The 26671-nt window shown below is 36.9% G+C and overlaps 1 long non-coding RNA gene across 2 annotated transcripts in view; it reads left to right on the top strand.

Moving 5' to 3' along the window:
- LOC101711770 (uncharacterized) overlaps positions 1–26208 on the top strand; it is a 48929-nt gene extending 22721 nt beyond the window's left edge. The window contains exons 3-5 of one of the 2 annotated variants that reach the window (XR_015440273.1): positions 5662–5902; positions 11237–11281; positions 24223–26208. This is a non-coding gene — a long non-coding RNA (uncharacterized LOC101711770). The remainder of the gene's footprint in view (positions 1–5661; positions 5903–11236; positions 11282–24222) is intronic. The other variant, XR_002395555.2, reaches the window with a different exon arrangement.
- Positions 26209–26671: the final 463 nt, after the last annotated feature.

Raw genomic sequence — 26671 nt, 5'->3', positions numbered from 1 at the left:
ATACAATACCTATTTTTCTAATTGTTTAGGTAGATAAAAAGTAATTACTGAAAAGTATGGTTAGCTAACCATGATAGTTATGAGTACAAAATACTTGTTTAGTGCCTCCTGTGGGAAGAAACTTTCTAAAATGTGTGTTATACATATAGCAGAAAAATTTCTGTCCATACATAGATTATGTAGCAATTCTGCATACAGAGAGAAAATGAGCAGTAGATAGAATAATATGTATATTCCATAATAAATTAGGAGAGAGTATGTAATTAAGAATAATTGGAACAAGCAGAGTAAAGATGACTTGATGTACACACTGATTATCCATGTGTGCAAACTGCAGTTTCAAAATGGGTAGCCAGGGTACATCTTAGCAAGAAGGTGAACTGAAGCAAAGACACAGAGGAGGTGAAGGCTAGCCCTGTGGATACCTAGGGGCTGTTTCCCAGTCGGGTAAAATAGCAAGACAGCACTGTGTGCTGAGGATATGCTTCCCAGTTCAAAGAATGCCAGGAAGCCAGGGTGATCAAGAAGATTGGGTGTCATAGAGGTTAGAGAGGGGATCTGCCACAGAAAACCTCTAACTGCTGAAACCTTGGGGGAATGTGGATCCCTTGCAGGGATCTAAGCAGAGGCCTGCAGTATTACAACTCATAATTTAAAATATAAGCCACACAGTGTCTCCTGTATGGGAATAGATCTCAAAAGGTCAAGAGAAGAATCAGAGAGATTATTTGAGGAGCTATTGAGGGCACCGTCATAAGTGATACTGGTAGCACAGACTTGGTTATGAAAATGACCTGGGAAAATGGTTACAAGCAGGAAGTGATTTGGGGTACATTCTGAAGATATTTCAATAGCATTTCCTGCTGGGTTAGGCAGAAGGCGAGAAATTGAGTTAAGCAGTTGCCCGACACATGGGCAAGATGAGGTGCTGTTAATGGAAATGCAGGAGACTAGGGGTGGGCAGGTTTTGTTGGGATTGTCAGAATTTCAATTTGCCCATCCTGGCCATCCTGGTTTGGAGGAGTGTTACAGCGAAGTGGAGATGTCCAGTGAGTTATACATATAAATCTGGAGTCCACTAAATTATCTTTAGGGGAGAGAGACCCGTCAGAGTGGTTGATATTTTGATAATGCCTCAGTAACTGAGGCAAGGTTGGATAGAACCAAGGTCAGATAAGAACAATGATTGATGTTAAGACCATGTCTCTTTCAGTCAGTGCTCACTGGCGATTTACACAGTCCTAAAGGACTAGGATAAAGGATTACAATTTTACAGTTGAGAGATTTCCATTAACACCCTTCTATCTATTTAGCTTTAACTATTTTAGCACTTTCTTTCTGGCTAAAACATCACCTTTTAATTTCTGAAGTTTTGTATTTTCTCCCCGCAACTGTCCGTAATTTCATGTATTGACAGGAGGAAATGTTATGCACTGCTAACATCACGAAGTGCAGTGTGGCCTCCAAGCCAGGAAATGCTGTGTGCTTGGCAGATGGGGTGAGTGCTGTACAGGGTCCTGAACCCCAGGGAGGCTCAGCAGGTGATGCACCACTCACCACCTGCAGACCCCAGGCCATGCCTGAAACACAGTGAGCCTAGGGTGTGGCAGCAGGGTCCCCAGCTGTGGGGACAACCATTTGCACAGGAGAGGCCTGCTGGAGATATCATTGCTGTGCTCAGGGGTCCAGGGAGGATATGCAATGACAGCCGGGTGCATGTGAGGTCACCAGCACTAGGTGACATGTGCTGCTCCTGTGTGGGAGCCTCTGCTAGGAAAGACAGGCCCTCTCTGTCCTGCCCTCGATGACAGAGGCCAGTAACTAAGGCTTTGTCTCTTCACTGAGATAAAAGAGGGGGTGGATGATTTCAGAGGAAAAGCATTAGGGAAGCCATGCACAATTGTGCTTTTCCTTAGGTGTTGATTAGAGGCTGGACCTGGCTGTGAGGTGCATGAGAAGGGGCCACTGTGGGGCAGGAGAGGAGTCTGCACCAGACATCCAACCTGCAGGGCCTGGGGGACTCGGGCCTGTCCATCTCCAGAACAATAGGAAATAAGTTTCTGGGGTTTGTAAGTTGTGTAGTCAAGGTGTTTCATCACAGCACCCTGAAAGGACTGACAAGATGTATCTCATTTCACTGATCCCAAGTTGGAAATGGGTTCTCATTCTCCAGTCTTGGGTTGAGAGAAACTGGCCTGGAAGATCTCAGGTTTGAGTCTGGGTGAGCATTTCTCATTCCATACATAGAGAAGGAACGCTGCAGGTCTCTAGTGAGTGCACGGCCATGCTACTGTATTCCTGAAAATCCAAGGCCTAGCACTGCTTGTAAGACAACTGGGGGAGACTGACAGAAAATCTGTTGTCTAACATCTGCCGCCTCCCACACATCCAGACTGTCTCTTGTTGTCACACTCTTAAAACGCAGAAGACAACCATGGACTCTGTCCCAAAGCTCTCGGCTCTGTGCACAGCACAGTATGGGCGTCTCACATCTTGAGGAGACTTCGTTAAGCACACCCAGGACCACCAAAGGGTTCTGGGTAGGGACCTTCTCCCAAACCACATGGAATTATTTTATTTGTATTTGGTTACTGGGTTTAGCCTGTCTGTCTTTCTTGGGTCTGGAGATTGAATTAGGGGCTGTCTGTCACTGAATTACAATCATGGCCCTTTCTGTTTTGTGGTTTTTGTTTTGTTTTTTTTTTTCAGTTTTTTGGGACTATTTTGAGACATGAAATTGCTAAGTTGTCCAGACTGGCCTCAAACTTGTGAATTCTCCTGCTTTAGCTTCCAGAGTAGCTGGAATTATAAGAATACACCAGCAACATACCCAGCCTGGTTACAAGATTTTAGATGAGACTTTTTCAGATGAGCCATTTTTTATGAGACAATAAATCATAAAAAGTAAAATTGAATACATAATGTAATATTTATTATGTAATCATTAATCTATGACTCTGAGTTATTCTTTTTGGTACCAGGGATTGAGTTAGTTATTTATTTTAGTTTTTTCTGGAGGCTTTTTTTTTTTGGTACCGAAGATCGAACTTGGGTCCTTGCTCTTGTGCGGCAGGCGGTGCAGGCAGCAGAACCAAATCACTGAATCTCCCGCCCTTTTTTTTTTTTTTTTTACTGTACCAGGAATCGAAATCAGGACCTTGTGCTTTGTGCTTTTGAGGCAGATGTAGTGCCACTGAGCTAAATCCCTGGCCCGTTAAAAGTTTTCTTTTTTTTTTTTTGGTACCTGGGATTGAACTCGGGACCTTGCGCTTGCGAGACAGGTGCTGAAACCACTGAGCTAAATCCCCGACCCTGAGTTATTTTTAATAATTGATAATTTTCTACTCGTCCCATTCAAATGCTCCTTCATTTAATATTGAAGTAATTAAGTATTAATATATATGTTGATTTATATGTATCACTTATTGAAAGTAGGAAGGAAGATAATAGTAGTAACTGGAAATGTTTTAAGTGAACTTTTATTTATTTTTTGGATAAAATAAAAATTTCTAGGGCCAGGGATATAGCTCAGTGGCACCTCGCCTGCCTTGCAAGCTCAAGGTCCTGAGATCTATCCCCAGTACCGAAAAAAAAAAATTTCTGTAGAAAGTATGGTTTGAAGAAATCTCTAATTGGATATTAATGTATTAAAAAGGAAACACTGTAGAGTATCATCAACAGAAGCAAACAAGATGACTGCTTGATCTCCTTCCGAATCACGCATCTCATACTTGATTTCTTTTACTTTTACTTTTAACATTATTATATTTTTATAGTTTTTCTACTAAAACTCTTTGACTTTCCAGGTACTCTTGAGTAGAAATAAACAGAATAGATTTAATGCCCATTTATTTGCTTTTAGTTTACTTGTGGGTCCTTTACGTACTTATTTTGTAGTACTTGGATTCAAATTTAAATTCTCGAGTATTCTAGGCAAGACCTCAGCCACTTAGCTACACTCCCAATCCAATGTGTAAACCAATGTTTTCCATATATTTATTACTCTACCTCCATTTTGAGAGTCTTAGATTTTCTTTCATCTTTTGGGACTTCACTGACATCAGTATGCCCTCCCATTTTATCACAGTAATGTTTACATTCTACTTAAAGAAAAAATATATATACATATATTCTACTTAAATATATTGACAGATATGCATTTTCAAACATGTATGCATTTTTAAACACATATGTGTATGCTTTTGTATTTAAAAAGTTTGTAGAATCTGCGAATCCTGGATACCTAGTTACTCCTTCTTTAGGAGCTCATGATAAGACGAGAGCCTCCTCTTCCTTGAAGTGAGGCGTGGCCATGCGATACACGATGATTTGGAGAGAGCCATGCTTTATGAGAGGAAGCAATTGCCTGCCTGCGTGGCTCTCTCTGTTCCTCTCTTCCTTGTGGAAGTCTCATTGCACCTGCAACCTTTACCCTGCATGAATGTTGGCTGCCAGGGCAATTTCCCCAGTGGGACTTACTGAGTAAGAAGATAACCTGAGATGTTTTAAGTCACCAAGTTTTGGGGCTCAACTTGCACACACTCCAGTCTACCACATTATGTCTGTCACAATGCCACTTTTATATTTCTACTCAATTCCTGATCTTTCATGTAAATTTACTACCATGTGATTAAAGGCTGATTTTTGTCTTACAAAACCATCAACATTATGAGATGAAGCTCAAATACATATTTCTAAGCATGAAAATATGAAATCTGGGTCTGTAAAGTCACTATTTGCTACCAGCTTTAGATGACAAAGCATCAAAATCTCCTTCCAAAAACTACCCTATAATAACTGCAATAGTCCATGTGAAGTATGCTATCATTAGTGTCATTATTGAACTTTTGCTGAAGAATAATGATATTAACAGATGAATTATTTTTATTTCAAATTCATTGGCTCTCTTTAATATTTTGCATGTTGATTATATCATATGTCATGAAATTTCTTGTTTTTTCCTTAAGTGGGTATGAATTTACACCTTGTACTTCTAATCATGGTATTATATTATTATTCTCCTTTTCATAGTGCTCTGAATTTAGTACTGATGTGGGATATTTCTCCATTCATCTCATGTGAAACAGTTTTCTCTAGAATTTGAAGCATCCGTTAAGCTATGCTGCGAATAACAAAATAAAAGATTGGTGGCTATAGTTTAAATACTTTTCCCTAAAATGTGTTTCCAAAAATAATGTTCATTTTTTAAAGATTATTATTACTCTGGACAGTACCTTAATTAATGGTAATATTAATGTTCTGAAAAATTAAATTAGCCATTTGAATCTATTTAAAAACTATAAATAAAAGCATTTTCATATTAATATGAACTCTGGCATTTCACAAAAGTACAATAACATTTTATTCTAAAGAAAAACTTTCTTTAGGAAATGTAAAAATCATATTTGTTGCAGTTTTTAAAATTGTATATAGAAAGTCTGTAATAACTACCAAATGACATTATCATAAATCCATCTTGATTTGACTATTCTGCTATGAGATTCGTAAAAAGTGCTTTTCTGCCACATCGTGTTGAATTACTGTCACTATCCTACACTAAAGGAAACTCACTTCTTCGAAAGACAAGAGATCTAAATTTCCATTTTGCATTTTTCTTTGTGGAACTGATAGGCACACTCATATTCATAAATTACTTTTCAGATGCCTGCACATCCTGAGAACCCTGAGAAGCCATCAGCTAAGACCCTATTTTAGACCCTTGGGATCTGAGCCCAAATGGTTCACTCCCAGGGAAGCCTCGGAGGCCCAGAAATTGAAGAATTCTCCTGTGTTAAGAATCATCCCAACCTATTCCAGGAATCTGGCTTGAGAAAGAACAAGGCTGATTTTTCAAGTTGACCACGATTGCAGTGATCCTGAATAAGAACCGACACTGTCAGGAGTGAGTTCCAGTCTTAGCACTCATTGGATCTCTGGTAGTTGAGTGTCTATAAGTCTTTCAACCAAACACATAACATGTTTTTGGGACTTTTTGGGGGAGTTGATTGAGAGATTAAATTTGAACAGTTTTGAAGAATTTGTTCAATTTGTCACCTTTTCCAACAGTCTGTTTCTGCTTTCTGGTGGAGCCCCCATTAACCATCATCAGATAACTAATTACCTGCCCTTGTGGTGTATCTATTTGATCAGATAAAAACTTCTTAGATCTTCATAGAGATCCATATCTTTCATTAAATGGCAAAATAATAAATGACAGTGTCAAAATACTGGGTCCAGTGACCCAAGATGGGGCATACACTTGTAGTCCTAGCTACTTGGGAAGCTGAGACAGGATTGTTTGAGCTTAGGAGTTTGAGACCAGCCTGGGTAACATCATGAGACTCCATTTCAAAAGCAATGACAAGAAAGAAAGCATTATCAGCTTTCCTATCTGGTGGGGATCGAATGTTTGTGTTTCCAGAATTCATGTGTGGAAGCCCTAAGCCCCAAAGTGTTGTACTTAAGTAGGGCCTGTGGGGAAGTGATACAGGTTAAATGAGTTCACAGTTATGGGGTCCTAATCCAAGGGCCCTTATAAGGAAAAGAAGACACGAGGGCTCTCTGTCACCATGTGAGGACAGAGTCTTTTCCTTTGGTTTGGGCTAGTTTTCAACCCTCTCCTCCACAAACAGAGATGATAAAGACCCTAAAGGGAGCAGAGAGATAAGTCTGCTCAACAATCAACCAGAAAACCAATGTGTCTGAAGCTGAGGAGGGGTACTGCGATCAGGGAGGCGTGAGCTGAGGCAGGCAGGTCTCCATCGTTTGGTTCCTGCTGGCTCTGAGATTCTATTGAAAATATGTTGTATGTTAGTACTGAAAGCACTGTCAGCAAAGGATGTGTGTGATGTACAGATTGCCTAATACATGCCAAAGATTGCCTTATATGGAGACTGAATTGTAAGGGACAAATAAAAACAAGGAACTGAGTTGGGAGGCTTTGTTTTAACGCAGGTAAAAGGTGATGACATTTTCAACATGGGAATGGGGAGACCTTTGGTGTGAAACTTGAAATATGTTTTGGGGTTATAACAACATGACATTCTGGTAGATTTTATATAGCTGCCTAAGAAGGTGAAAAGAAATACTTCCTATAATTGGCTCTGGGTTGTTGGGTTCATAGTAGAAGGCTTTTTTTTTTTTTTTTGGTACCAGGGATTGAACTTGAGACCTTGTGCTTTCGAGGCAGGTGGTGGAACCACTGAGCTAAATCCCTGGCCCCGTAGTAGAAGGATTTATTCACAACGGAAATTTCTGGGAAGCAGACTACTATTGTTTTGGTCCTGCTGTTTAAATGTTTGCTAAAATTTTAAGACGTGCTGTCAGTGAGGAAACTGTGCACAAGTGTGGCGTTCAGGGGAGAATTCAAGAATGGCAAAGGAAAAATGTACATCATTGTCCTGCCAGCAGACCCAGGTGAAATCAGCTAAGGAAAAAACATGCTTAAAACTTGGAAGAAAAAAAAAAACTAAGCCACTTAACTAGAAGGAAGAAGTCATCATCAAATATCACTAATAGTGAGTTTCCAGTAACATAAGGAAAAAAACCAGGGCATTTGGCTTTTAAGTGAGATCAAAATTTTAAAGTAGAATCTTAAATACATATGTGGTAGTGAGTTTCCAGTAACATATGGAAAAAAACCAGGGCATTTGGCTTTTAAGTGAGATCAAAATTTTAAAGTAGAATCTTAAATACATATGTGGTATCTTATGAGGACTTCCTAGGTTATCATAATTATGATACCCAACTCAATCTCTATGGAGATCATAATCCAATCCCAGCTGCTTCTCTAGGTTTTCCATAAAGTATCAATATTTCCAGGACTCCTTGTTTCTCTTTTTAAAATAGAAGAAAATTTAAGGAGGATGTGAAGATATTGCTGATTTCACTTGAACAGTGTTTTTCTCATCATGGCACCCAGAGAACATTGAGGATATGGCGGATGTTATGCACACTTGCAAAATTCATCTCTTGATATATTGTAGAAAATTCACCATAGTATAGGATGGATCTTAGACTGTTTTGTACAAAAGAGAGATGCTTATGTGACTTATAATCCTTAGCCCACCTATGTGTATGTCTTCAAGAGTTTTATCTATTGTATCTTTTAGCAGGTTAAGTATTTCTGTTTTAACATTTAGATCTTTGATCTATTTTGATTTGAATTTAGTACATGGTGAAATATATGGGTCTAGATTCAATCTTCTGCATGTGATTAGCCTGTTTTTCAAGGACCATTAATTATGGAGTCCATCCTTCCTCCATTATATGTTTTTGGCTCCTTTATGAAAGATCAGTTAGCTGATGTCCATGAGCTTGTTTCTGCATCCTCTATTCTGTTCCACTGATCCATGTGTCTATTTTTGTGCCAGTACCTTGCTGCTTTTAATCACTGGAACTTTGTACTACGACTTGAAGTCTGGGATTGTGATGTTTCCTGGTTTGCTTTTGTTACCCAGGGTTGCTTTTGTTATTCTTGGTCTCTTCTGTTTCCATATGAATTTTGGGCTTGTCTTCTCTAGTTCTGGGAGGTATTCTGATTGGGATTGCATTCAATCTCTACAACAGTTTTGGAAGTAAGGACTTTTTTAACTATAATGGTTCTGTCTATCTAAGAACAGAGGATATCTTTCCATTTTCTAATGTCTTTTTTGATCTCCTCTTTCAGAGTACTGAGGTTTTCAATATAGAGGTCTTTCACTTCCTTGATTAGGAATTAGCCTAAGTATTTAATTTTTCTTGATGCTATAGTGAATGGTATTGTTTTCCCAGTTTCTTTCTCAGTGAGTTCATTATCGGTGTAGAATATTATTGAATTTATGTATTTATTTATTTTTATCCTGCTACATCACTGAATTTTTTTTATTAATTCTAGAATTCTTTTGGTGGAATTTTTGAGTCTTTTGTATAGAGAAGCATGTCATCTGCAAATATTGATAATTTGATTTCTTCCTTTCCTATATGTATATCCATTTTACTTCCTCCTCTTACTTCATTGCTCTGGCTAATGTTTCAAGTACTATATTGAACAAGAACAGAGATAGAGGACATTCTTGTCTTATTCCTAATTTTAGAAGGAAAGCTTTCAGTTGTTCCCCACTTAATATGATATTTTGAGTAAGTTTTTCACAAAGGGCTTTTAACAGAGTGAAATAAAATCCTTCTGGATGGAATCCCATTGCACAAAGAATATCATCAAGAATCAACAAATGGGATTGTATCAAATTGAAAAGCTTCTGCACAACAAAGGAAACAGTAGAGCAAAGAGACAACCTAGAGAAGGGGAAAATATTTTGCTTGGACAGAGAACTAATATTTATAATATATAAAACAACCAAAAGATTAGCCCCCAGAAAATAAAAGACCCACTCAAGAAACGGGTATCCAAAATGAATAAACACTTCACAGAAGTGCAAATGACCTATAAATGCATTTTTAGATGTTCAACATTTCTGGCCATTAGAGAAATGAAAATTAAAACAACACTGAGATTCCATCTTACTTCAGAAAGAATAGCCATCATTCAAAATCAAGTGATGACAAATGCTGGTGAGGCTACAGGGGAAAAGCAATCTTTCTTCATTGTTGATAGGAATGTAAAGTAGTATAATAACTATGGAAATCAAAATAGAGATTCCTCAAAAAAAAAAAAAAGAAAAGAAAGAAACTAAATGTAGACATTCCATTCAACCCACCTAGTCTCTTTCTATTTTCCTCAAAGAGTTAAAGGCATTATATTATAGTGATATATGTACTCCCATGTTTATCGTACAGTTTGTAATAGCTAAATATAGGAAGTACTTGATCTGCCCATCAACAGATGAATACAGAAAATGTGGTATTTATACACAATGAAGTAATACTCTGCCACAAAGAAGGATAAACTTGAGTCATTTGTAGGAAAATGGATGCATCATTTTGAGACCATAATGTTAAGTGAAATAAATCAGACACACAAGCTTAACTATCATATGGCTTCTCTTATATGAGGAACCAAGTATAAATAAAGAGTAAAATAAAAGACAGGGACTATAAAGTAGGGAGATAGGTCTTTTGCAAATGGAAAGGAGACTGAGAGATGGAGGGAGGTGGGAGAAAAGGGAGGAGAAGAGGATGAAAAAATAGTTAAGATGTATCATGTGGATGTTCCAACTCCCCACATGACATGTGATCATTATGTACTGCAAACACAGACCGATAAAAATAAAAATTGAAAAAAAATCCTCAGCCTTGCTGTCAAAACTATGTATTTTACCTCACCACTTATATAGGGAAATATAAATTAGAAGCTTAGTAGGAAAAGAAGAAAGAAAAAAGAAGAAATAAATCCTATAGTCAAACTCATTCTATTTTCTTTTCTGTCATAGCCCTCCATTCAAAGATTCACCGAACACCAAAACTAGAAATCTTAAAAGAGAAAAGAAAAAATGAAAGAAAAACTTTTATAGCACAAAATAAGACAAATGGAAAATTGAGAAAAATACTCACAGTAAAGAACCCAAGCATTCATGCTCTTGAAATATAAAGAGCTCCTGAAATCACCAAGAGGGCAAATAATGACAAAAATGTACAAATATATGAGTCAATAATTGATATTAGGGACAGAAAGAGCCTAACACATGTGAATATATTTTGAGGTCCCCTACAGCCAGTAAATGCAAACTAAAACAACAAGATTCTGAGATTAACGTAAGTTTGGCAACATTTTATAAAAGTTGGAAATTTCTCAAGATTTGGTTTGATAAAAAGAAATATAAAAAATGAACAGACACTGCAACAAAATAGAACATTGTTTTTTCTTTTCCCTTCTCTATAAACCCCTGAGAGGTACAGTCCCTGAATGCTGGCACAGTTCTATTCAGTGAGGGGCCAGGGAAGCTGGCCACGTCCAGCTCACTCTGCTTCTGCTCCTAGGGAACAGCAGTCCTGCCTAGGAATCCTGAGAGTCACTCCAAACAATGTGCTCCAGGAAGGGGATGAGGAGAGATAAGAAGTGACATATTCCCAACTATCACTTCCAAAGAACTCCCAGAACCACCACTGGATTGCTCTGCTGGCATCTAATCCCAGGCATCCTAGATCCGCCGTGGGCTGAATGGTGCAGTATTTAATCTGGATATCAGTTGCTTGAGTAAAGTTATATTACTGTTAGAGCAGGGGAGGATAAATGAGCCACTTGTTCATGATCAGTAATTCTGTTTGTTAATGATGGAATAACAACATTATTCTTTTTCAGATGGGAATGAAATTAACAACTCTTATGAAGACAAGATGAGATAAGGTACTTGATGAAAAAGTAATGATTAAGATTTTAATTTATCTAAGAATCCCAAGTTGTGGAATTTTAATCTGAGGAAAAATATAGGTAACTTGGGCAATGCTTCTGGGAATATTGTTAGTATAGAAGAAAATTGAAAATAATTTAAATGCCTATCAATAGAAGACAAGCTAATAATTAAGTTTTTCCACCCCATTTTTTTTTTTTTTTTTGGTACCAGGGATCAAACTCAGGATCTTGTGCTTGCGAGGCAGGCAACAGAACCACTGAGCTAAATCCCTGGCCAAGTTTTGCATAATGTGTAAAAGCACTTTATTAAACATAAGCTACATTTGTATGATATATTGTTAGGTAAAAATGAAAATTTATAAAATGTTATATGTCATACTATTGTTATTCAAAAATTACATATGAGGATAAGTAAAATATGCTTATTGTAATTTGTCTTGTTTGTAGTATCGAATTCATACTTTAGGTAGATAATTCATATCTTTGGTATGAGGATTAAATTAGTACATATAAGGATAATATTTTCAATGATTCCTGCCACAATGTACACGCTACATTACTGATGGCTCATAGGATTATTTTACTTCTATTCCATGGCATACTTTGTCTCATAAAGCTGTAAAGGACAAATAGTTATTGTATAAGTAAATATAAACTAATTTTGATAAGTTAGAATACGCTCTGCTGAAATTGGTGGCTTACTTTTCTTTTTTTTTTTGTTAAATTCTTTTATTGGTACATTTTAGGTACACAACACATTTACATTTCTCATTGGGAACTTGTACCTTTACATGATGCATCTTTGTTCTTATTTTTTCCCCATTCCTAGCCCTAACTTCATCCCCTCCACCCTTCCCTATTTACAAAGACTTTATTTCCATTTTTTCCATTTCTCATCATTTTTCCTTTCCCTTCTTTCCTTTCTGCTGCTGCTCCCAGTACCCCTACCCCTTTGGACCTTTTCTTCCTATTTTACATTATCCATTATTCATTCTAATCATTGGTACATTTTAGGTATAAAATACGATGACATTCATCATTGGAAATTTGCACCTTTATATAATCTCTCTTGGTTCCTATATTTACCCCTTTCCTTGCCCTCAATTCAACTCTTCCATCCCTCCCTATTTACAAAGATTTTGTTTCAATTTTTTCATTTTCTCATATTAATTCCATTCCCTTCTATCCTTTTCCCTACCCCTCAAACTTCCTTCCCCTTTGCCCCTTTTCTTCCTATTTCACATTATCTATTATATGTTTTAGTCCTTATTAACACTTTCATTTTCTCACATCAGAGAAACTATTCAGTATTTATACATGTGTGTCCTATTTATTTCACTTGAGAGTATTGCCTCAATGTGCATCCACTTAGCTATAAATGTCTCTAGTTTCTCATTTTTGATGGCTGAGTAATACTCCATTTTATAAAAAACCCCACATTTTCTTTATCCAGTCTCCAGTTGATGGGTATTTGGGCTGTTTCCAAGTTTTAGCTATCACAAACTGTGCTGCTATGAACATGGATGCACATATATCACTGTGGTATGATTCTTTTAATTCTTTGGGGAAGATCCCCAGCAGGGGAATAGCTGGGTCAAATGAGACTTCCAGTCCTAGTTCTTTGAGGTATCTCCGTACTGATTTCCATAGTGCTTGCACCAGTCTACACTCCCACCAGCAGTGGAGCAGGGTTCCTCTTTCCCCACAGACCCACCAGCATTTGTTATTGGTTGATTTCATGATAGCAGCCATTCTTTATGGAGTGAAGTGAAATCTCAGCCTTGTTCTCATTTGCATCTCTCAAATGACCAGTGACATTGAACATTTTTTCACGTATTTATTTGCTATTTCTACTTCTTTGAGAAGTGTCTGTTCATTTCAGATGCCCATTTTTGGACTGGGTCTTTAAATTTGGGAGGTCTGATCTTTTTAAGTTCTTTATAGATTCGAGATAGTAGACCTTTGTCTGAGGAAGAGCAGGTGAAGATTTTTTCCCACATTGTGGGTTGTCTCTTCACACTGCTGGTGGTTTCTCTTGCTGTGCAGAAGCTTTTTAATAAGAAGAGATCCCATTTGTTGATCGTTTGTGCTAGTTCATGGGCAACTGAGGTTTTGTTCATAAAATGTTTTCCTACACCGATGTCTTCAAGGGTTCTACCTAACCTCTGTTCCAACTGGTTCAGAGTTTCTATTTTAACATTTAGATCTTTAATCCATTTTGATTTTAGTTTAGTGCATGGTGAGAGATATAGGTCTAGTTTTAATCTTTGGCAAGTTGAAGCCCAATTTTTCCAGCACCATTTATTAAAGAGGCTATCTTTCCTTCAGTGAGGGTGTTTGGCTCCTTTGTTGAAGATGAGATGGCTGAGTGTGTCTGGCATTGTTTCTGCATCTTCTAATCTGTTCTACTGGTCCTCAGGTCTGTTTCTTTGCCAGTCCCATGCTGTTTTTATCACAGTAGCTTTGTAGTATAGTTGCAGGTTGGGGATGATTGTGATACCCCCTGCCATGTCTCTGTTACCTAGAATTGCTTTTGCTATTCTGGATCTCTTCTTGTTCCAAATGAATTTTTGGATTGTTTTCTCAAGGTCCGTGAAGTATGCTGCTGGGATCTCAATTGGAATTGCATTGAATCCATATAGCAGTTTTGGAAGTATGGCCATTTTCACTATATTAATCCTTCCTACCCAGGAGCAGGGGATGTCTGTCTATTCTCTGATATCATCTTCAATCTCTCTTTTCAGAGTGCTATAGTTTTCAGAGAAGAGGTCTTTGATTTCTTTTGTTAGGTTGACTCCTAGGTATTTCAGTTTTTTTGGATACTATTGTGAATGGAATTATTTGCCCTGTTTCTCTCTCAGTGAGTCTGTTGTTCTTGTAGAGGAAAGCTATTGATTTTTGTGTGTTGACCTTGTAACCAGCTACTTGACTGAATTTGGTTATTAAGTCTAGAAGACTTTTGGTGGAGTCCTTGGGGTCTTCTATATAGAGTATCATGTCATCTGCAAAGAATGACAATTTGACTTCTTCCTTTCCTATCTTTATTCCTTTTATTTCTTTCTCTTGTCTAATTGCTGTGGCTAATGTCTCCAGAACTATATTGAACAAGAATGGTGATAGTGGACATCCTTGTCTTGTTCCTGATTTTAGTGTGAAGGATTTCAGTTTTTGACCATTTAGTATGATACTGGCTGTTGGTTTTTCATAGATGGCTTTTATCAGTTTGAGGTAGAGATCATCTATTCCAATTGTTTGTAGTTTTTTTTTTTATCATAAATGCACATTGGATTTTTGACAAATGCTTTTTCTGTGTCTATGGAGATAATCATATGGTTTTTGTCCTTGGCTCTATTAATATAGTGTATTACATTGATTGATTTGCATATGTTGAAGCATCCCTGCATCCCTGGGATGAATCCCACTTGATCAGGGTATATGATCTTCTTGATGATCTTCTGCATTCTGTTTGCCATTATCTTATTAAGGATTTTTGCATCTGTGTTCATTAGTGAGATTGGCCTATAGTTCTCTTTTTTGGTTGGGTCTTTCTCTGCTTTGGGGATCAAGGTGATGCTTGCTTCCAGGAATGAATTTGGGAGTATTGCTTCCCTTTCGATTTCATTGAAGAGTATAAACAGTAGTGGCAGTAGTTCTTCTCTAAATGTCTTATAGAATTCAGCAGTGAAGTCATCAGGACCTGGGCTTTTCTTAGTTGGTAAGTTTTTAATTACATTTTCAATTTCATTGATTGATACTGGGTTTTTTACAATTTTTAGGTCTTCTTTGTTCAACTTTGGTAATTCATATGTATCTAGGAATCTGTCCATTTCTTCTGTGTTGGCCATCTTATTGGCGTATAGGTTCTGGAAGTAGGTATTGATGATCCTCTGGATTTCTGCTGAGTCTGTTGTAATTTCACCCTTTTCATTCCTAATTGCATGGATTTGGGCCTTTTCTTTCCTTTTTCTGGTAAGGTTGGCTAAGGGTTTGTCAATTTTGTTGATTCTTTCCAAGAACCAACTCTTGGCTTCATTGACTTTTTGTATTGTTCTCTTAGTCTCCATTGCATTGATTTCTCCTCTGATCTTTATAATTTCCTCCCTTGTATGAGCTTTGGGGTTGTCTTGCTCTTCTTTTTCTAGAAGCTTGAGGTTCAGCATCAGGTTGTTTAACTGGGTTCGTTCTGTTTTCCTAATATGCATATTCACTGCTATGAATTTCCCTCATAAGACTGCTTTCATTGTGTCCCATAGATTCCGATATGTTGTATTGTCACTGTCATTTATTTGAAGGAACTGTCTGATTTCTTCTTTAATTTCATCTGTGACCTCTTGATTATCCAGAAGTGTGTTGTTCAATTTCTACATGTTTATGAAATTTTTCCAGTTTCTTTTGCTATGGATCTCCAATTTCATTGCACTGTGGTCTGATAATATACAAGGGATAACTTCAATTCCTTTGCACTTACTTAAATATGTTCTATGAGCGAGTATGTGGTCTATTTTGGAGAATGACCCATGTGCAGCTGAGAAGAATGTGTATTCTGATTTTGTGGGGTGGAAGACTCTGTAAACATCTGTTAAGTTCATTTGTTCAAGAGTTCGATTGAGTTCTAGCATTTCATTACTTATTTTTTGTCTAGTTGATCTATCTATTTGTGACAGTGAGGTGTTGAGGTCCCCCCACTACAGTTGTTTTAGTGCATATATGACTTTTCATGTCCATTAGTATTTGTTTTATATAGTTGGGCACACTAGGGTTTGGTGCATAGATATTTATGATTGTCATCTCTTCCTGTTGAATTCTTCCCTTTATAAGGATGTAGTTCCTTCTTCATCTCTCTTAATCAGTGTTGGTTTGAAATCTACTTGATCTACAAAGAGGATAGCTACTCCTGCTTTTTTTCGGGTTCCTGTTGCATTCAGTATTGTTTTCCACCCTTTAACTTTCAGTCTATGAGTTTTCATTTGAATGAATTGTGTTTCTTGTATGCAGCATATTGTTGCATTTTGCTTCTTGACCCACTCTGCCAGTCTATTTCTTTTGATTGGTGAATTGAGACCATTAACGTTGATGGTTATAACTGAAACGTATTGACTTGTCATTGCCATGACTTTTTCTTTTTGTTGGGTTCTCCCCCTTTCCATTTAATTTCTTGTCATGCCAGATGGGTTCATTCTGCTTTGCTTCCTGGGGTTGTGATCCTCAATGTCTGTTCCTAAGATATTGTGTAAATTTTTTTGAGTGCTGGTTTGGTATTCATGAAGTTCCTAAGTTCCTAAGTTCCATGCTCTTTGTCATGAAAGTATCTTATTTCTCCATGAATTTTGAAAGATAGTTTTGCAGGGTACATCAATCTGGGTTGGAGGCTGTTTTCTTTTAGGGCTTGGAATATGTCACTCCAAGCTCTTCTTGCCTTGATGGTTTGTGTTGAGAAGTCTGCTGTGATTCTGATGGGCCTTCTTTCCTTTGTATGTGATTTGTTTCTTTTCTCTAATTGCTTGTAGAACTTTGTTCTTCTGTTGAGTTTCTGAAATCTTAACAATTATATGCCTATGTGTAGATTTTTTTTGATCAAGGCTATTTGGAGTCCTATATGCCTCCCTTATCTGCATGTCAAGTTCTTTTCCCCTGATTGGGAAGTTTCCTGCCATCCCTTCTCTGAACAGTTTTTTTTGTTGTCTGCACTCTCTCCTGCTTCTTCTGTGACTCCAGTCAGTCTTATGCTATTCTTCTTTGCATCATCTAGCAGCTGCTGGATTGATTTCTTGTGTTCCTTTACAATTTTGAAGCAATTTTTCTTTTCCTGGTCACTATTTGCAATCTTTTCTTCTATATCTGAAATTCTGTCCTCACATTGGCTCATTCTGCTGTGTAGACTTTCAATGGAATTTTTCACTTCCTGGAAATCTATTTGCATCTGTTTTATGGATTCCATTTGTTTCCTATGTTGGGATTCCATCATGTTCCTGAGCTCCTCTCTAGATTTATTAATCATGTCTTGCACTATGAGCACAATCTCTGCTGTTATCTGAGAAATTATTTCTGATTTCATTTTTTCCAGATCCTCTTTTGTTGCCAGTTCAGTGGGTTCAGGTGGTTGAATATCAAGTGTTCCATCTCATTTCCCTTTGGGGTTGCTGTAGGTGATCTAGAAGTCTGGTTTTGAGACTTATTTATGTGTCTTCTCATTTCGACTTGGGGGGGTGGGCTGTGCTGTTGGTGCTGACATGGTTCACCTCCTCTGAGCTGGGAGAGGTTGGACAGCGGCTCAGAAGCCCCTTCTTCTGGGCCAGGACCTGTGGGATGGAAGGTGGCCCAAATGCCCTTTCCTCTGGGCTGGAAGTGGCGGGATGGATGGTGGCCAGGAAACCCCTTCCTTTGGGCCAGGAGGAGCGGCACGATCGCTTACCTTTCCTTTGGAGACAATGACTAGAAGTCTACACAGTCAATCATTTACTTTAGATAGGGTTAAGGACACATTCGACTCACTTTGTGAAGTTTTGTAGTGAAACTACAGTAATCATTTGCCATGGATGCTACAAATCACAAAACTACTGAAAAATCACAAAACCACACATAGAAATTAAAGTTTAACACCATGAGGCATCTTGACATAGAGGAAGGGAAAGTGGCTTAGTTTTTATTATGTATCTATTGTGCACTAGGAATTTGCTGAAAGGCTCTAATTTATGCTTCACAACACTTCAGTGAAGTAGACTGAGTTCCCTTCATGTGGGAATACATATGAATCCGGTAAGAAATTAGCAAAGGAGAGAAACCCAAACCCTTGTCCTTCTTGCTGCAGTTTTGTGCCTCAGGAAACTAGAAGTTATCACAAGATGCTGCAAGACACATTTTGGTAACATGATTTGACTTAAGCTCAGAAGTCATTATATAAACAAACTGGCTTTGAAGTAGATTATATTTTTCATGATTTAGCATTTGTTTTAGTCTTACATAACAGCTATTTCATCCTTTTTGAAATAATGCTAGAAATACTATTTGAATAATCATTTTTTCATTGTTTCAAAAAGGCTAAACAAAAATGTATATTAATCTCTTCTACACCTGTGTTTATAACTGAAAACTAATTGATCGACTGTATGTATCTCTGGCCCCTATGTTGTTGTATACCTGCTTTCTGGAATGTACCAAATGAAATTAACAGTACATTTGTCTAAAACATATTAGCAATTCGAAGAAAAAAACAATTATGTTACAAAGTGAAAATAAAGTGACAATTGCAATTCCAGGTCAATATTTATCATAAAATATTGCTGGAGAAACCTAGTAAGTTCATATATATATAATAATCAACAATCACATCTGAATATCAAATTTTGTCTGTATCACATTCATAAGGTAACTAAATAATCACCCAGGAAACCTCCTGCTCTACTAGAAGCAGATTTACTGCAGCAGTAAACTAGGTAATGTACTATCTCCAAACATAAATAATTCCTCAAGACAAAGCTTGTAGCTTTTAATATAGGAAGTCCCCGATAGAATAAAATTTAGAGCTGTAAATATTTATCTAATTCAAGCCCCCTAGGTTTTGACACTATCAGTCAACAAAACCTGGTATTTTCAAAAAATAAAAAACAACCCCAAAACTATAGCGGACCAGAGAATGGGGAAACAACAGGTTTTCACATTTGATGTGTTTATGATTAAGAAGAAATGTGTACCTCAGATTTTAAATGGTATCTGCAAATACAAATTAGGTTTTAAAATCTTTTTTTTCACTATTTTGTACTCCTGATGAAGTAACCCATAAGTAAAGAAACGCATCTTTAAAATAGTTTTACCATTTTAATTGGTGGCTCTGCATTTCATTTCCATGTAGGAATGCATGCTCTAAAGATAGGTTGTGTCAGACAGATTTGTTGGCCATTTTAAACATTGGCCTGAAATTTACATGTAGTACAATCAAGGTAGTACAACTATCACCTCACCAGTTACCATTTTTATTGTGTTGTGAAAACCCCTCAGGTCTACTATCTTAGTAGATTTAAATACACAATGCATCACTGCCAGCCACAGACATCATGACATATACTAGTGCGCCAGATCTTACTCATAATCAAATTTGTACTCTTTCACCAATATCTCATTTCTCCTATCCCCTGGTCCCTGTCAACTGAGGTTTTTGTGTTGTTTTCTGCTTTGTTTTGATATTTAGTTACTAGGCTTTAGCAATTCAGGTTATTTATGTTTTTGTCCCTTGTAGAATTTCTGGAATTTTTGGAAAACTTTACAGAATTGAGTGATTTGGGTGAAATGAGTTGTTTAGGTGAAATAAAAATTCGTATAAACTCACAACCAGTTGGCTTTTATTAGTGTTATTTCACTTTTAAAGTTCTTCCTTGTCTTACAGCAGGTGATGATTTTGTGTTTCTTAGTTTTAAGGGTATTTTGATAAAAGTCTATGTTAGTGGTGAAAGGTGACTGTTCATGTACGTGTGCTGAGTTTTCTGATTATCCCTGGTCACCGCACACAGAATGGACATTGATTAGAGACTATACATGTCGTTAGAGACTGTACATGTCAGCAAATGCTGTGGAACATGACAGTGCAAATATTAAAGGATCAGATAAGAAAATAATTTAACAGTCATAGTTACCCTTAACTGAGTGGCTTCTCTGGTAGCCCCAATATTGTTGTTCTTTTCTTCACATTATTTTTCTTCATTCTTCAGTTAAAGCAATGTATTCAAATATCCTGTTTTGTATCATTCAAAAGATACATCTTACTCTTCCTAGTCTGTTATACATTATCTCTCACATTCTGGTGTCTCTCACTTCAAGATGACTTAGAGATTTTGCATCTGGCCTGGGGAGGAAGCAAATCACATGTTGTCTGCTACTTTGTGTTCTAACAAATAGTGACCCCTAACAAGGGAGCAACACTCTTGAACATCTTCATAGAGTTCTGCTACCACACTGAGTCTAGAACAGAGGACTCCTTGTTCCCTGTCCAGAAGTTTCCATCTTCAAATATCAAGAATGACACCTTCACCCACATCGTACCACTCTTCCATCCTGGTTTATTCAGAAGAGAAGCCAGTATTTTAGAGTTACACAGAGATCTTTCAGAGACATTAAAATTATTTGAACTTCAACACAATAGTTTGTGTCCAAACACTTTTTCAATTGTAGTTCTTTGAAACACAGGTATAATTCTTGCATAAAAGTTGTCATAAAATCATATGAACCTAGTCATCTAGGACTAATAAGTCCAAGGCTTATCTGAGATGACCATAATTGGCACTCTTACAAAGGTCAGGGCCTATAGGTCTTGTTCTTCAAATACTGCTTAATCAATTTAGTGCATACATGTTTTTAAGACGTTCAAAATGAATTATTCCATAACATTGTCTTTCATGGAAGAAGACACTCTCTTTTCCAAGCTAAAAATTGTCAAAGAAAGAAAAATAATGTTTCTAAAAAAATAGTATTCATATTTAACTATACTTTTCATTTCTCCTTTCTGAGAAATGTAGGGATTTCCCCAAAGGGATTTCCAGGTTTCCTGACAGTACATTTGTTAAGATTCTCAGACTAGAGAATTGCAGGGTTTATGTACAATCACTGGGAACAATGTTAAGGTTAAAAATACACTTAAAGGTTACTGAAGCCCCACTGTTGGCAATAAAGCCAAATGCTGGAAATTGTTTAAGGATTCAGTTCTCTGATGTGACAAAGGGAGTAGATCAATAATACTTGTTCCAAAATATGACCTAAATGTTGAGATTAATACTGAGATCAATTTGATAAATCAAATCTAATCCACAATGACACATTTTAATTTTACTAATTCTCCATGACCTGCTTTTCCCCTTTTCAGTCTGGTCTCTTACAATACATTGATTGCATTTATAACTTATATAGCAAAATGATTTATGATTCCAGTACACAAAATTTGAGAATGATTTATTTCTACACACAACACATAATTCAAATATTTGCACATTTTGACAAAAACAAAAATTAAAAAAGCAAGGCAGGTTATATTGATTTGTATTTCTTTTTGTTTCTGAGCACATGCATGTATGATAATTTGGATAAATATTATTATTTAATTTTCTTATAAAAATTATTATTTGCCAGAAGCTATTAAATGTCTGCTTTACTAATTTAGAAAATGGACCAATTAGCCTTGATGTCTATATAGCAAAATGGCATTTTAATCTGTGAGTAAAATATTTGGCTTTATTCCTGCGTTAGGGTGAAGGAATAGCAGAAGGGTTTAGTTCTAAGGACACATTTTAATTGTCCTCCATAGGAAGCCTTAAGAATGAGGAATGTGCTAAATTCACAAAGGCATGAGAAAACATCATATGGTCAGTCATTCTTTTCAGTGTATCAAAGAGGAATGAAGATATGGTACTACTAGCCAATAATGAGAGGAAGAGATCACCTAAGATGTTACCTTGGCAGGAATATGGGAAAAGTAGATTCTTTGTCCCTTGGAATTATTTTTAAAATTTTAAATGCTAATTTAAACATTATTCATTTATTCTAAAAATCTCTCTGAAAAATCTGCTTTGCTTTCTTTTCTTACAAATCAGAGATAATAATGATATTTAAAGTGTATAATTGCTCTAAGGTTTAAAATATATATCATATGCCAACTGTTGAGAAATGTGTCTGTGCCCATCTATCTGCCCCTTTGCTGGTCCCTGGGGTGTTCCTCCACACCTTAAGGGTCCACTGGCCATGATAAAAAGACCTCAAATCCTGAACACAAGACCCAAAAGGCATCTAAGCACAGTGTTATGGAAAAATAAAAGCAGAAGAAATTGTTGTAAGTTCTGAAGAAGAAATACAAATTTCCATGGAGGAGACAATATTGGATCATGATCTTAAAGGATGGCTGAAAGTTACTCTGCAACTCTGTGCCAATGTCGAAAAGTACGAAAAACACAAATATTCAAAGCCATGGAAACAGCTGTGGCACAAAGTTAACGGTGAAATAGTTGGGTGTATGGTTGATTTCTTAGTTTCAGACACAAAATTCATTCTATTGCCCTAAACATGAAAGGATTTTATTAGAGAAAACATGGAGAATATCATTTCTGGGTGGGGCAGGGAGCAGGCTACTGTGTTACACAGGAAACAGTACAGAGACAGGCAGAAATCACTCGTGGATCAGCTCCATCCTTTTGAGATCTAGTTTTGAAGTCAGCTGAGGTGGTCAAAGTAGCCTGCCTAAGCAGATTGATGATGTCACCCACTTCAGGAACAGTTCAGCCTGCTGCTGGGTATGACTCCTCTGGCACCACCAAGCGCCCCAAGGTGACTGGTGACTCTCACTCAGCTGTGGGAACAGTTCAGCTGCTACTCTCTAGCTCTTCTTTACCTGGTGTTGTATGCTAAATGATGTTGTATGCTAATGTTAATGCTATACACACACAGCCTTTTCCTCAACAAATCCTAAAAGGACCCTACACAGACTTGGTGATATTCTTCTGATGGACCCTTGTTTCTGGAACTCTGTCCCTTTAAGGTTCAGTCACCTAAGTATCCCCAAACTTTGATTTGCATCTCTTGAAAACTAAGGATCAGGTGGGCTCTGTTTGGGTCCCTCCTGCCTCAATCATTGTTCAGAAGGCCACTGTGGAGAAAGCAGAGAGATTGTTCCTACCAGGAGATGTTGCTCATGGTAGAAAAATAAGTGTGTTTTTGCTTCTGATTTTTAAAAATTTTTCAGTGCATTTTGACCTAAAGTAAAACTCTTTGGAAAATATTTTGAATTTTCCCTTACCTTAGGTCTTGCAAAAGTGTCAGAGAGAAGTGAGATTTCCAAAAACTCACTCCACTCCATTAGCTATCTGCCTCAGAATTTCCTAGGGTATTTGTTAAAATGCAGATGTCTACACTCTGGATTCATCTAATTGAAATCCCTAGGGGTGGGCCCAAAGTATCTGTGGGCACCCTAGTTGATTATTAGGAGAAAAATGGCCAGAAACCCCTAGAGGATATAGATAAGCAAAGATATGGCTTACAACATTGCTTTGTGCACAATATGGGAAATATATAAAAACATCAGAGCAACTAATATACCTGTATTTTCAACAACCTAATTGCGGATGCTATAAATCAAAATATCACAAACACATTTGTGCCTATTGATAATTATAGGGTTTGCATGTTATAAAACGTCATTGTTTGAAATGTTATAATATGAAAAGAATACTTTTGCTTCATGAAATTTTCAGCCTATGGTATAACATTTGATATGTGGTCCAACATGCTCTCACAGAGCTGAAAGAAATTATGAGGAATTATGAGAAAAGTATCCCAAACCATTCTCTAAGTTCCCTAAGAAATCCTAGAACTGAAGGAGCCATGCCCGGGAAGGGAGAGGAAGGACTGGTGTTGCTAGCATGGGTGCTTTGGAGGGTATAACAGTGAAAGGTAAAACTTGAAAGACAGGAAGGGAAGTTTGTCTAAAAGACAGACATAGTGACTCTGATGGAGGAGTTAGAAGGCATCCTCCCCTTTATTTACTATACATCCTGTTCCGAGTGACACTTGCAGATATAAAGTCATCCTAAAGTAAGTGAAACTTTGCATTAATATTGTCTCACTTCCTCCTTTAAGAAGAAAAGATTAGAGAATAATCTTGGTTAGGAGATGAGGGGTATCTGGATTTGGTCTTTCTTCATATTTCCTTACTTAGGAAACCAGTTTATGCCAAATTATGTTTGGAAGGTGGCACAGCTGCCACCTGAATGATGTTTGTCCAACTTCTCCACTTTTAGGTAGTTTTAGGCTGGTTAAATTGACTATCTAAAATAATCTCTTTTTTGGAGTCAGTTTTCACAAGAGGTGGAAGTCTGCAGAGTTAAAGGCACTCATGATGCTGCTATTTTTTTCTTTCAACTTCTGTAGATCAGAACTGTGTTTTTCTCCCGTTTGTCCTGAAGGTTGAAAGCAGAGGGGACCATTTATTCACGCAGCCTCTTAGAGTCTCGTTGGCAGCTGAAGATGACCACCAGGGAGCACTTGGCCTCTTCAGTCTGGTGCCTCCTAGCTCAGCCACCTTGCATCCACCCCAGGAACAGTGATGGTGCAGACTGTGGGTGGGGAGACCGTGTGGGTGAGGGAAGCGCTGGATTATTCCTGAGTCATCTCTGTGCTGGGGGGCATTAAATATGAGCCATATCTGTCCTGAGTCACCAGCATATTTGAAAAGTAGCATAATTTGAAAGAATGCAGAGAGGGATGCTCAGAGAAGAGGACAAAGATTTATGACACCCTCATTTTTTACTTTTCTCATTAAAATAATTTATGTTAGTTCTGCTTTACTTGAATAGACAAAATCTTCTCCCATCATATTGTCATCCTTGGGTGGAACATTTTTATCTTTTTGTAATAAACTTTTTATTTTAAAAATGTATATTTTATAGAAAAATCACAGAGAATTCTGTATTGCCCACATGCAGTTTCTCCCAATGCTAATATTTTATATAACAACAGATCACTTGTCATTACTAATGAGACAATATTGCTATATTATTAATAAATAACATCCATACTTCATGTGCCTTTGCATTTCCTTAATTTTACCTAATCTTCCCCTCCTCTTTCTCTTCTGGGATCCTATCCAAGGTGCCACATTACTTTTAGTTTTCATGTGTACTTAGACTCCGCCAGACTCTGAATTTCTCAAACTTTCCCAGCTTTTGATGACTTGCTCATTCTGTTTTGACTGTATAATTACTTAACTGAATACGTGCAAAGTCAAGAGAATAAACTGACTCAAAAAAAAAAAAAAAAAAAAGGACTCAAAGTGCCCTTGGCTGTCCTCTAGTTAAGCAAAGCTTGGATTCTGCAGAAAATAGAAGCAATGCTCAAAGTCCTTATTACTTAGGTAGATTGTGAATTGTTCCTAAAAGAGTAATTTGGGTCATTCATTCAGTATGGACTCTGTGCACACTGGATCAATGATTCTGCAAACACCATTCTCCCTACTCCATTATTCACAGCTCTCTCTGGATCACCGTCCATTCTAGTAATGACTCAAATAGAAAACTTGACCATGAGAGACAGGACAGTGGTTAGATTGATATATATGGAAATAACCAAAGAGATTGACATCAGTGTTTTTGCCTAAATATATACTTTCTACCAACTCAGGTGTATTGGCAACTCTTGAGCCAGGGGAAATACAAAAGTATTATAATCAGGACTTAAAATTTATTTGGATTGGACTTAATATGATGTTGTTACCTCAGTAAAATATTTAAATTGATGCCTACCTGATTGCAGAGTTAGTTATATTTTTTACTTCATTGGAAAATAGAATTAATGAGTATGCACAAAGTGACCCATAGATATAAAGCAATTTATAAGGAAAGGGGCATAGAGAAGGTGAGCTATATAATAATTGTAATCTCCGGTCATTTCATAGTTTTTCTACTAGGTCATCTGCAGAGGGAAAAAAGATGTGTGTACAAGCATTGAATACTGTAATTCCTTCTAATTTTGACATTCAGTTTATTTGCTATTGACTTTTTGGTCTCATTTGATAAACAGATAACTCCTTGATAAGTGTCCTACCTATTTAAAAACCATGCAGACTTACAACAGAGTCGTACTATTTGGGTTTATGCTCATTCTTTTTCTGTACAGTTCTGTACATCTTGTTGATAGAGCCTTGTCAGTTCACCTTGTTCATAGAGTATTGTAATTTTTGCTGATTGTACTGTACAGTACAATAGTTATGTTATACATATGTTATACATTACAGTACTGCATGTGAGAGTTATGCAAATAAAAGCAAAGTCATCAAGTTGTAGTTTCCTTTGACCATTTCTTTGCTCTGAGCATTGCAATGTACATAGTACATACAATTCCTCGTTAATGACCAATCTGATTAATGACCTAGTTTCAGGAACATAACTCGGTAGTTAAAGAAGGAGTGCCTGTACTGATCTCTACCTCGAAAGTATGTAAAGACTCATTTAAAAGAAAATACATTGATGGTATGTAATGACTATTTAAAAAGAAATTGCACAAAATACCGAAAAATATTTTTACTTTCCATAAGATAAAATAAAATATAATATCTGGCGTACCCCAAAATGCCAAAAGTAAAGTTATATATTCAGTTTTAAGCTAAAAGGAGATAATATTTTTTTCATATCCATTAAATATCTAAAGCATGATATATTGACCAAAATATTTTAAAATCTGTTACCAAGATGTGCAAATTATACAAATAGGAAAATCCACAGTAGGACATTAAAACTTATTTTCATAAATATATTTGGATAGATTTCCTTTGTCACTAGAAGTTTCTCAAGTACAAGTTGTGATTGAAGAACACAGTCTGTAGTTCAGTAAAATGAAATGACAGCAAAAGCCATTGCC

This window comes from Heterocephalus glaber, unplaced genomic scaffold (assembly GCF_053883595.1).
Source record: "Heterocephalus glaber isolate CG9 unplaced genomic scaffold, H.glaber_assembly_v1.0 deba00001497, whole genome shotgun sequence".
Lineage (NCBI taxonomy): Eukaryota > Metazoa > Chordata > Mammalia > Rodentia > Bathyergidae > Heterocephalus > Heterocephalus glaber.
This window is presented reverse-complemented; position numbering and strand designations above follow the sequence as displayed.